Here is a 13,411-nt window from a genome sequence, read left to right as displayed (position 1 = left end):
TATGCCAAGTTCATGAAAGAGATCTTGAGTCATAAGAAGGATTGGAGAGAAACTAAAAGAGTTCTCCTCACTGAAGAATGCAGTGCAGTCATTCTGAAAAGCTTTCCTGAAAAGCTTAAAAACACTGGGAGTTTTCTGATACCATGCACATTAGAAGGTAATTTCACCAAGACAGCTTTATGTGATCTTGGGGCAAGCATCAACCTAATACCTGCATCCACTATCAGAAAGCTTGGTTTAACTGAAGAAGTTAAACCAACCCGGATATGTCTCCAACTTGCTGATGGCTCCATTAAATACCCATCAGGCGTGATTGAAGACATGATTGTCAGAGTTGGGCCATTCGCCTTTCCCACTGACTTTGTAGTGCTGGAAATGGAGGAGCACAAGAGTGCCACTCTCATTCTAGGAAGACCCTTCCTAGCAACTGGACGAACTCTCATTGATGTCCAATAGGGGGAAATAACCCTGAGAGTCAATGAGGATGAGTTTAAGTTGAATGCTGTCAAAGCCATGCAGCATCCAGACACATCAAAAGACTGCATGAAAGTTGATCTTATTGACTCTTTGGTAGAAGAGATCAACATGGTTGAGAGTCTCGAATCAGAGTTGGAAGACATCTTTAAAGATGTTCAGCCTGATTTGGAGAATTCAGAGGAAATGAAAGAGCCTCTAAAATTTCCGCTGGAAGAGGAAAAATCTCCTAAACTCGAGCTCAAACCATTACCACCATCCCTGAAATATGCATTTCTGGGAGAAGGTGACACTTTTCCAGTGATCATAAGCTCTGCTTTAAATCCACAGGAAGAGGAAGCACTGATTCAAGTGCTAAGGACACACAAGACAGCTCTTGGGTGGTCCATAGGTGACCTTAAGGGCATAAGCCCAGCTAGATGCATGCACAAAATCTTATTGGAGGATAATGCTAAACCAGTGGTTCAACCACAGAGGCGGCTAAATCCAACCATGAAGGAAGTGGTGCAGAAACAGGTCACCAAATTACTGGAGGCTGGGATATCCATTCGCACTTCAATATGAATGTGATGAACGTGACAATCATCATCATTCCCCCACGAACGTGTGCCTGACAGCCACTTCCTTTCACCGTAGAATGAATGAATATCTCTTGGATCTCTTAATCAGAATCTTCGTAGTATAAGCTAGATTGATGGCAGCATTCAAGAGAATCCGGAAAGTCTAAACCTTGTCTGTGGTATTCCGAGTAGGATTCAGGGATTGAATGACTGTGACAAGCTTCAAACTCACGAGTGCTGGGCGTAGTGACAGACGCAAAAGGATAGTAAATCCTATTCCGGTACGATTGAGAACCTGCAGATGATTAGCCGTGCGGTGACAGCGCACCTGGACCCTTTTTACTGGAAGGATGGATGGTAGCCATTGACAACGGTGATCCGCCAACACACAGCTTGCCATAGGAGGACGTGCGTGCGTGAATCAGAAAACAGAGGAAAGCAGAATTTCAGAAGACAAAGCATCTCCAAAACTCCAACATATTCTCCATCATTGCACAATAAGTATTTATATTTATGCCCTTTTATTCCTTGAAATCAAATTTGATAAGTGAATTGTTTTATTGTTATCCTGACTAAGAGTTACAAGATAACCATAGCTTGCTTCAAGCCAACAATCTCCGTGGGATTCGACCCTTACTCACGTAAGGTATTACTTGGACGACCCAGTGCACTTGCTGGTTAGTGGTACTAGTTGTGAAAAGTGTGATTCACAATTCGTGCACCAATGGATGTGAAGAGTGCATTTCTTAATGGGATTTGAAAAAAAAAAGTCTATATAAAACCACCTCCGGGATATCCTTGTCCTTCTAGTAAGGTCTGTTTCCTTCACAAGACACTTTATGAACTTAAGCAAGCTCCTCGTGAATGGTTTGACAAGCTCAGCACTACCATATGCAACCTTGGTTTCACTTGTAGCCCTCATGAGAATGCTATCTTCATTCATAAAAGTGAACGTGGAGTTGTTCTTCTACTTTTGTATGTTGATGACATGATTATTACTGGAGATGATGTTGATGATATCTCTGATCTCAAGGCATCCTTTCACCATACTTTTGAGATGAAAGATCTTAGTTCTCTCATTTATTTTCTTGGTCTAAAAGTCATATCCACCAATGATGGCATATATCTCTCTCAAGCTAAATATGCTTCAGATCTTCTTGTTCGAGCTGGAATTATAGATAGTCGCACTAAGTCTACTCCTCTTGAGCCTAATGTTCGATTTACTCCTATGGATGGTACTATTTTGGATAATCCTACTCTTTATCGACAGCTAGTTGGAGGACTCGTCTACTTAACTGTCACCCGACCAGACATCGCGTATCCGGTTCATGTTCTTAGCAGTTCTTGTCAGCTCCTCTTACTACTCACTATGCGGCAATTCTCCGCATTCTTTGCTACATCAAAGGCATCCTATTCCATGATCTTTATTTTTCTGCCCATTCATCTTTATCCTGTTAGGCATACTCAGATGCTGATTGAGCTGGTGATCCCACTGATCGTCGTTCCACTACTGGTTATTGTTTGTTTCTTGGCGACTCTCTCATTTCCTAGAGAGCTAAGAAGCAAACATTCACTGCTCGATCAAGCACAGAAGCTAAATACTGTGCTCTCACTGACACCACTGCTGAAGTTATCTTGATTCGTTGGCTTCTTGAAGACTTGGGTGCTCCTCAATCATCCCCAACTGATATTTTTTGTGACAACTGTAGTGCTATTCAGATTGCCCATAATGATGTGTATAACACCCTACCATACAGAATCTTATGCTTAAGTCATAATTCCGAGATGGCAAGGTATTACGACCTCTAGAATTAAAATTTAGTACGTATAGTAGTATGAATGATTGATTATAACTAGGAGCCTTTGTAGAAAAAGGGGTAAACAAAAACCGTAACTCGAAAGCGCAACACTCCGATCGATAACATAACGAACAGGGATAAGCTAACGCGAGATTATATATATACAAAAGAGTGTCAAAAACGGGAATATCAAAACTCAAATCCGGATGCGAAGATAACCGGTCCGAGCATAGCAATATATACATATAATAAAATAAGGAAACCCCAAAGGAAACCCAAAGGGACACAAAACCAGAGAACCTAGTCTCCAAAATCCCCTCTAAGAGGAGTCATCACAGTTTGTATTATTCAATGGAGATAAAAGTATCTAAGAGAAATCATAAAATCAAAACAGAGTCCCGAGAACAAGGATCTTCGCTAATCTAGAAGTCTCCAGCATGCCTCAACGAGAAGCCTCGCGTCCTGCATCTGAAAACCACAAAATCCACATGGGTAAGAACCAGAGGTCCCCAGCATGGTAACAGTTCCCCATATATAACATGTAATAATAGAGGAAAGCCGAGGCCAATCCTAGGACTTCCTCCAGATAATATCAAAGCTTATAAACAAGCTAAACCATAAGTGGCAGCTGACTAAAGATCCTTCAGTCTAACTAATACTTCCCTTTCCAATTCCTTCAGACCTCCCAACCACCAGCAGGAGTATAATGTAACAAACACAGCTAACTCAAACAAGAGATATACAAATAGGAACAGATAAGGCATTTAGACAATTAGCAAGTAATATGCAGTAAAATAGTCAATCTCAAACAATTCATATAGTATGCATATGATGAATGCCTGTCCCTAGTGGCTGATGATATCATCTGTCGGTTATAGAGCCAACCCGACAAGTCCTGGTAGCTAACCATTGGACTGTCCTTCTGTCGTGTCTCCCCAACTCGAGTTATACTCAACAAATCGTGATCATAATCATGATCCATATCCATCACCCTCACTGGTGAATATTTATGGGGGTGAGCTCATCCGGGGCTTTCACAGTGCCCGGCCACCCTGACGACATAGGGCCAAAAGAGCTTCGAGTCTCAACCTGGAGCACGTGGTGGCTAGCCACTACTTTCTCCCAGGGAAACCCTCATCTCCGATAGTGGAAGTGCAAACATTCACAATTCATTCAACAGCATATATGCATTTATACTTAGCCATAATCATGGCTCCGCCGTAACACGGGAATGATCCAGCCATCCGGCTCACGGTTAAATCCATAACAAGCCAATTCATTAACAATTACGGCCCTTCGGCCCATGGCATAACAAGCACTTCCACCGCCATCCTCCGCATCTCAAATAATCATCTTTGATCCTCATTGATCATTGATTTTTCCCTTGCTTCACTCGCAAGTTACCATATTCACTAGCTCCTTGTCTCATTGCTAGGCATATCATAATGATTTAAGACATAAGTGGTGAGATCGGAGGCTTAGAAGTATGAAATTTGGCCTTTAAAACTCAAAAATTAACTTTGGGATGAAAATAGGGCCACGCGTACGCGCACTCCACGTGCACGCGTGGATGGCCACAAAACTCATCGACGCACAAGCGTCATACGCGCGGACGCGCGGATTGAAAAATAGCCAAACGACGCGCAAGCGTCAGCCACGCGTACGCGTGGGTGCTCTTGCGCCCCAGGCACAAAACTGGCACAACTCTCGGAAAAATAGCTGGGCATTTGGTGCAGCGCATCGACGCATCCGTGCACACCACGCGCACGCGTGGATGGTGCTTTCTTGAAGAACGGCGCGTACGCGCCAAGTGCGCCTACGCGCGGAGGGTCATTCTGCTAAAAATTTTCTAAGTTAAAAGCTGTATAATTCACAGATTCAACCCCCAATCTTCTGACGGACATATCTTTCTCATTTTAAATCCTTTTCCGCCCGATCTTCCAGCGGCGTGGACTTCCCGGATCCAATTTCATTTCTAAACAAGTTCGGTACAAAACGGGAATCCGTAGTCCAAGTTATGTCCCGTCAAAACATGCCCGAAAACCATATTTTCATACAAAACCACAAGGTGCCATTTTCAAAATAAACCATTTTTAACTCTTTTCAAAATCAACCAACACATGCCAATTTCGCCTTTTTAAAAATCAATCAAAATGTACCAAAATCAACATCAAGCCATCCTCAACTCACACATTGACACTTTACCAAAATTCCCAAAACCACCATCCAACCATTTTAACACTTCTCAATCAAATGGCTACAGGGCAAACACAATATCATATCACACATCCTTCCTCATCCCAATTTCCGATAATACCATTTCCAAATCAAACATCATTATACATGATCATCATCATACTCACCATCAACATGGTATCACCCACCAATTCAACCTCAATCATTCATCAAGCATATATCACAACATGCAGTTTCTCATATATCACACAATCAAGGCATCAATATTCATAATCACATATATGATCACATCATATATCTCAACTATTCAACAACATCATCAATTCAATGCCTATCTTAGGGCCTCTAGCCTAAGTATTTCCTACCACATTACATATTAGATACGAGAAACCGAGACCATACCTTAGCCGATTTCCCAAGCTCAACCGGAGCACTTCCAAATCACTTTTTCACAAGTCCTCTAGGTCTCAACACCTCCAAGAACAGATTTTTACCACCAAAAATCCCTTTTCAAGCTTTCCAAGGTCTCAATCAAGCTCCAATATTCACATATACACAACCTAAGCCACAATCATCATACCCATACACAACATCTCAATACCCAAACATCATAGAACAACAAATTACACTAGGGTTGAGAATCTTACCACACCCAAGGTCCAAGAAGACAAGATTAACCTTCTCCTTCAAGAGAGTTGGGTCCTATAACATCAAAGAGCCCAAAATCTCAACATTTTACCCATGAAACTCGAAAACAAGGGCTGGAATTTCGAAGAAAAAAACGTGGCTTAACTCAAAATTGGTTGTATGGGTTTTGTAGAGCTCTCCGCGATGAATGCGTGGCCACAAACGGTGCGGCAATCGGAGCTCTAGATCAAAAGTTATGGTGGTTTGAAGATCAAGTGAGAGATAGAAGTTTGAAAGAGTGTTCTTCCCCTCCCTCACTCTATTTCAGCGTGTGTGTGTAACAAATGAGGAGAGAGAGTGCTGAAAACTAGGATTTTGGTTTAGTTTAGTTGGGCCAAGGGCCTACTTTGGCTCCGGTCGGACCGGTTTGGCCCGTTCGGTCCAATCTTGGTCCGATTTCTATAAAATTGGTACCGAATTTCTTGTCTCAATCTCCTCTATCATATTAAGCCATAAAAACCACATTTTTGGCTTTCTAGAATAAATTTTCATTTATGGATTAATTAGCCGTTAATTAACCGGGTTTTTACATTCTACCCACCTAATTGGGAATTTTGCCCACAAAATTCAAATTCAATTACCTGAGAATAAGTGCGGATAATCCGATCGCATCTTCGACTCAAGTTCCCAAGTGTGTTCCTCAACACCGCCTCGACTCCATGCCAATTTGACTAATGAAACCTCTTTTCCACGCAACCGTTTGATACTAGTATCATCAATTCTGACTGGAGCTACTGGAAGCATCAAATCTTCCCTTAACTGAACCAATTCAGGTTCTAACACATGGCTAGCATCAGGAGTGTACTTTCGAAGCTGCGACACGTGAAACACGTCATGCAGGTTTGAAAGATGAGGTGGTAGAGCCATCCGATATGCCACCGGTCCAACCCTTTCCAGGATCTGAAATGGACCGATGTACCGAGGATTCAACTTCTTTGCTTTAATCACCCTACCTACTCCCATGTTTGGAGTAACCTTAAGGAAAACATGATCTCCTTCCTCAAATTCCAAGGGCTTCCGCCTCTGATCGGCGTAACTCTTCTGGTGACTCTGCGCCGTAAGCATCCTATCTCGAATTTTCTTGACTTGTTCAGTGGTCTCAGCTATCTTCTCCGGCCCCAACAAGCCTTTCTCTCCAGCTTCATACCAACATAGCGCAGATTGACATTTCCTCCCATACAATGCCTCATACGGAGCCATTCCGATACTCGCATGGTAACTATTATTGTATGCAAACTCCACTAACGGCATATACCGATCCCAACCCGCCGGCTGGTCCAGAACACAAGCTCTCAACATATCCTCTAGTGTTTGGATCGTCCTCTCAGATTGACCATCTGTTTGAGGATGGTAAGCCGTACTCAAGCTTAGTCGGGTTCCGAAAGCTTTTTGAAATGCACCCCAAAACCTCGAAGTGAAGCGAGGATCTCTATCAGAGATTATAGTAGCCGGTACGCCATGAAGTCTCACAATCTCCTTTATGTCCAACCGTGCTAGTTCCTCAAGGGTGTAAGTCATCTGAATAGGTAAAAAGTGAGCTGATTTCGTCAGTCGGTCCACAATCACCCAGATAGCATCAAAACCAGTCCTAGTCCTTGGCAATCCTAACACAAAGTCCATTGCAATACTTTCCCACTTCCATTGCGGAACCTCTAAAGGTTGCAACATCCCGGAAGGTCTTTGATGTTCAATCTTCTGCTTTTGACAAGTTAAGCACTTTGAAACATATTCTGCCACATCATTCTTCATGCCTGGCTACCAAAACATCGCCTTTAAAGCATGGTACATTTTAGTACTTCCCGGGTGAATGGAGAATCCGCTTTTGTGTGCCTCCTTTAAGATATCTTGCCTCAAAGTGCCAACATCTGGCACAATGATCTTACCATTGAATCTCCATAACCCATCTTTTTCTTCCGACACTCTCCACTGTTTTCCTTGCTCAATAGCCGGTAACACCTTCCATAACGCTTCATCATTCTCATGGGCCTTTAGGAGTTCGGACTTAAAGTCACTTGAGATTTCTAATCAGCTCAAACACAAAGTTCCAGATACTTCTTGAGCACCAATTTTTATACTCTCGAATCCCTTGAGCAACTTCTCCTCTTGAAGCATCATCCAAGCCGCATATAACGACTTCCGACTTAACGCATCCGCCACTACATTCGCCTTTCCCGGATGGTAATTCAACTCAAAATCGTAGTCCTTCAATAATTCCATCCACCTTCTCTGCCTCCTATTAAGCTCTTTCTGATCAAAGAGATATTTCAAGCTCTTGTGATCGGAGAAGACTTGGAACTTAACCCCATAGAGATAATGCCTCCACACCATCAAGGCAAACACGACCGCAGCGAGTTCCAAATCGTGCGTAGGATAACTAACTTCATGAGGTCTCAACTGTCGTAAGGCATACGCCACCACATTATGATGCTGCATCAGCACGCACCCTAGACCCTTTAATGAGGCATCACAGTACACCTCAAAAGGCTCGTTCGGCTCAGGTAACACTAACACAGGTGCAGTGGTCAACTTTTTTTTCAATGCCTGAAAGCTCTCCTCGCACTCAGGAGTCCAAACAAACGGAGTGTCTTTGCGGGTTAACTTTGTCAACGGCAAGGCTAATTGTGAAAAGCCTTTGATGAACCTTCGATAATAGCCAGCTAAGCCCAGAAAACTCCTTATCTCAGTTACTGTGGTTGGTTGCTTCCAATCTATCACAGCCTCCACCTTAGCTGGATCTACAGCTATCCCTTTCTTACTCACCACGTGACCCAAAAACTTCACCTCACTCTTCCTAAACTCACACTTAGACAGTTTCGCATAGAGTTTCTTCTCCTTTAGGATCTGCAACACGATCCTCAAGTGTTTCGCATGCTCTTCTTCAGTCTTGGAATAAATTAGTATGTCGTCAATGAAGACAACAACGAATTTATCCAGAAACGGACGGAACACTCTGTTCATATAATCCATGAATACTGCAGGAGCGTTCGTCAATCCAAAAGACATTACAGTGTACTCGTAATGACCATAACGAGTCCTGAAAGCGGTCTTAGGGATATCCTCACCTCTCACCCTTATCTGGTGATAACCGGATCGCAAATCGATCTTGGAGAAAACTCCAGCTCCTTGTAACTAATCCATGAGATCATCAATTCTCGGCAATGGGTACTTATTCTTTATCGTGACGTTGTTCAGCTGCCTGTAATCTACACAGAGCCGCATACTCCCATCTTTCTTCTTTACCAGTAACACTGGAGCACCCCACGGGAAAACACTTGGTCGGATAAAGTTCTTACCCAACAAATCCTCTAACTTAGACTTTAGCTCGGCCATCTCTAACGGTGACATTCTATAAGGAGCACTTGAGATTGGTCCCGCCCCAGGCACTAATTCAATAGCAAACTCGACCCCTCAGTTAGGTGAAAATTCATCAATGTCATCGGGAAACACTTCCGGAAACTCACACACCACCGGAATCTTTTCCAACCTTTGATCATCACCCGAAACACCCGCGGTTAACAACAGGATACCCTGACATTCGATTCCGGAACAGTTCACCATCATCGAATTCAAGTAATAATTATTCACCACGACCAGTCCTCCTGTATCTTCCGGTATAAAGTACACCGACTTTGTAGAACAATCAAGCAGGACATGGTTCTCAGATAACCAGTCCAATCCCAAGATAAGATCAAGACCGATCATCGGTAAGCAGATTAAGTTATGGACAAAATCACGCTGCTTGAACCTAAACGAAACTTTCGGGCATCCTAGCCTAGTTACCATGACCTCATGGGTAGCATTATACACTTTTAGGTCATAACCTAAAGTTACGATCATCAATCCTAACTCATGGGCTTTCTCAAATGCAATGAATGAATGCGATGCTCCCGAATCAAATAAAGCATTTAAAGTTTGACTAGCTATTTCACAGTTACCTCGGATAAGTGCCTCTGATCCCTCAGCACCTATAGCTGAAGTGGTGAACACCCGACCAGTCTGCTGTGCCTTCCCGGCACCTTGTTTCTGCTTCTCTGGATAATTTGCGGCTCTATGCCCCGCCTTTCTACAATTGTAGCACAAACCCCATCCGGCCTTGCACGGTGCTCCCGGATGGTGACCTCCACACCTAGTACAAGCTTGATCATTCTGAGGCTGCTTCCCAAATCTTTTTCCTTGGGAGTTGTTGTTGTTGGGCCTCCTAAAAGAACCTCCCCTATTGAAAGATGGACCTCTAGGTGCAAAGCTCTTCCCTCGGTTCTGTGGGAATGATCCTTTATGACTCCCTCTCTCAGCAGCCGCCTTCTTCGCGCACTCTTTAGCAACTCTACACTTGTTCACCAACTCGGAGAAAGTCTTGATCTCCATTGGTCCCACTGAGCTGAAAATATCACTCCGGAGTCCTCCTTCATACTTAACGCACTTCCATTCCTCATATTCCACCGGAGTCCCTTGACACATACGAGAAAATCTGAACAGCTCCTCAAACTTGTCAGTATACTCAGATACGGACATAGTACCCTGCTTTAGCTGCAATAATTCAAGCTCCTTGGCCGTCCTAGCAGAAGTCGGAAAGTACTTCTTATAGAACTCCTCTTGGAAGACATCCCAGGTGATATAATCATCACCCTGCTGCAGAAGGCGTCGGACTCCTTGCCACCAATGCGACGCTTCCCCAGTGAGCAAATAGGTAGCAAACTCAACACGCTGTCCTTCAGGCACCACCTGCGCTTGTAGTGCTCGCTCCATAGCCTGAAATTATGTATCGGCTTCAGTCGGGCTAGTAGTTCCCTTGAACTTAGGAGGATTAACCTTCAAAAAGTTTACCAGTGTCATCGGGCCCTGAACTCCACCTCCGTCATTACCATGGTTGTTCATCTGTTGACCAAGAGCCTCAGTAGTGGCTTGCATAGCAGCAACCATGTTCTCCAATGCAGTCATAAAGTTCACCGGGTCATTAGGGTTAATCTCTGGCGCACGAGCATTCGTATGACCTCTCCCACAGCCTCTACCGCGTCCACGAGGTGCCATCTGGTTTCTATACACACCAAACAATCGATATTAAGTTGATCAGTCTCAATATCGGAAGTTTAGTGCTTCAAAGTCCCAAATGCATGCTCATGAACGTTTATGCTAACTATATCAAGTAGATATACTAACAGCACATAACACACATACAGAGAATGCACAAAAGCATAGTCAGTTCGTCCCTCAGGCTCTATAGGAACGAACTGCTCTGATACCATAATGTAACACCCTACCATACATAGTCTTATGCTTAAGTCATAATTCCGAGATGGCAAGGTATTACGACCTCTAGAATTAAAATTTAGTACGTATAGTAGTATGAATGATTGATTATAACTAGGAGCCTTTGTAGAAAAAGGGGTAAACAAAAACCGTAACTCGAAAGCGCAACACACCGATCGATAACATAACGAACAGGGATAAGCTAACGTGAGATTATATATATACAAAAGAGTGTCAAAAACGGGAATATCAAAACTCAAATCCGGATGCGAAGATAACCGGTCCGAGCATAGCAATATATACATATAATAAAATAAGGAAACCCCAAAGGAAACCCAAAGGGACACAAAAACAGAGAACCTAGTCTCCAAAATCCCCTCTAAGAGGAGTCATCACAGTTTGTATTATTCAATGGAGATAAAAGTATCTAAGAGAAATCATAAAATCAAAACAGAGTCCCGAGAACAAGGATCTTCGCTAATCCATAAGTCTCCAGCATGCCTCAACGAGAAGCCTCGCGTCCTGCATCTGAAAACCACAAAATCCACATGGGTGAGAACCAGAGGTCCCCAGCATGGTAACAGTTCCCCATATATAACATGTAATAATAGAGGAAAGCCGAAGGCAATCCTAGGACTTCCTCCAGATAATATCAAAGCTTATAAACAAGCTAAACCATAAGTGGCAACTGACTAAAGATCCTTCAGTCTAACTAATACTTCCCTTTCCAATTCCTTCAGACCTCCCAACCACCAGCAGGAGTATAATGTAGCAAACACAGCTAACTCAAACAAGAGATATACAAATAGGAACAGATAAGGCATTTAGACAATTAGCAAGTAATATGCAGTAAAATAGTCAATCTCAAACAATTCATATAGTATGTATATGATGAATGCCTGTCCCTAGTGGCTGATGATATCATCTGTCGGTTATAGAGCCAACCCGACAAGTCCTGGTAGCTAACCATTGGACTGTCCTTCTGTCGTGTCTCCCCAACTCGAGTTATACTCAACAAATCGTGATCATAATCATGATCCATATCCATCACCCTCACTGGTGAATATTTATGGGGGTGAGCTCATCCAGGGCTTTCACAGTGCCCGGCCACCCTGACGACATAGGGCCAAAAGAGCTTCGAGTCTCAACCTGGAGCACGTGGTGGCTAGCCACTACTTTCTCCCAGGGAAACCCTCATCTCCGATAGTGGAAGTGCAAACATTCACAATTCATTCAACAGCATATATGCATTTATACTTAGCCATAATCATGGCTCCGCCGTAACACGGGAATGATCCAGCCATCCGGCTCACGGTTAAATCCATAACCAGCCAATTCATTAACAATTACGGCCCTTCGGCCCATGGCATAACAAGCACTTCCACCGCCATCCTCCGCATCTCAAATAATCATCTTTGATCCTCATTGATCATTGATTTTTCCCTTGCTTCACTCGCAAGTTACCATATTCACTAGCTCCTTGTCTCATTGCTAGGCATATCATAATGATTTAAGACATAAGTGGTGAGATCGGAGGCTTAGAAGTATGAAATTTGGCCTTTAAAACTCAAAAATTAACTTTGGGATGAAAATAGGGCCACGCGTACGCGCACTCCACGTGCACGCGTGGATGGCCACAAAACTCATCGACGCACAAGCGTCATACGCGCGGACGCGCGGATTGAAAAATAGCCAAACGACGCGCAAGCGTCAGCCACGCGTACGCGTGGGTGCTCTTGCGCCCCAGGCACAAAACTGGCACAACTCTGGCACAACTCTCGGAAAAATAGCTGGGCATTTGGTGCAGCGCATCGACGCATCCGCGCACACCACGCGCACGCATGGATGGTGCTTTCTTGAAGAACGGCGCGTACGCGCCAAGTGCGCCTACGCGCGGAGGGTCATTCTACTAAAAATTTTCTAAGTTAAAAGCTGCAGAATTCACAGATTCAACCCCCAATCTTCTGACGGACATATCTTTCTCATTTTAAATCGTTTTCTGCCCAATCTTCCAGCGGCGTGGACTTCCCGGATCCAATTTCATTTCTAAACAAGTTCGGTACAAAACGGGGATCCGTAGTCCAAGTTATGTCCCGTCAAAACATGCCCGAAAACCATATTTTCATACAAAACCACAAGGTGCCATTTTCAAAACAAACCATTTTTAACTCTTTTCAAAATCAACCAAAACATGCCAATTTCGCCTTTTTCGAAATCAATCAAAATGTACCAAAATCAACATCAAGCCATCCTCAACTCACACATTGACACTTTACCAAAATTCCCAAAACCACCGTCCAACCATTTTAACACTTCTCAATCAAATGGCTACAGGGCAAACACAATATCATATCACACATCCTTCCTCATCCCAATTTCCGATAATACCATTTCCAAATCAAACATCATTATACATAATCATCATCATACTCACCATCAACATGGTAC

Source organism: Arachis ipaensis, chromosome B9 (genome assembly GCF_059453495.1).
Source record: "Arachis ipaensis isolate K30076 ecotype BB chromosome B9, ASM5945349v1, whole genome shotgun sequence".
Taxonomy (NCBI): domain Eukaryota; kingdom Viridiplantae; phylum Streptophyta; class Magnoliopsida; order Fabales; family Fabaceae; genus Arachis; species Arachis ipaensis.
The sequence above is the reverse complement of the archived record's forward strand: the minus strand, read 5'-3'. Positions refer to the sequence as shown.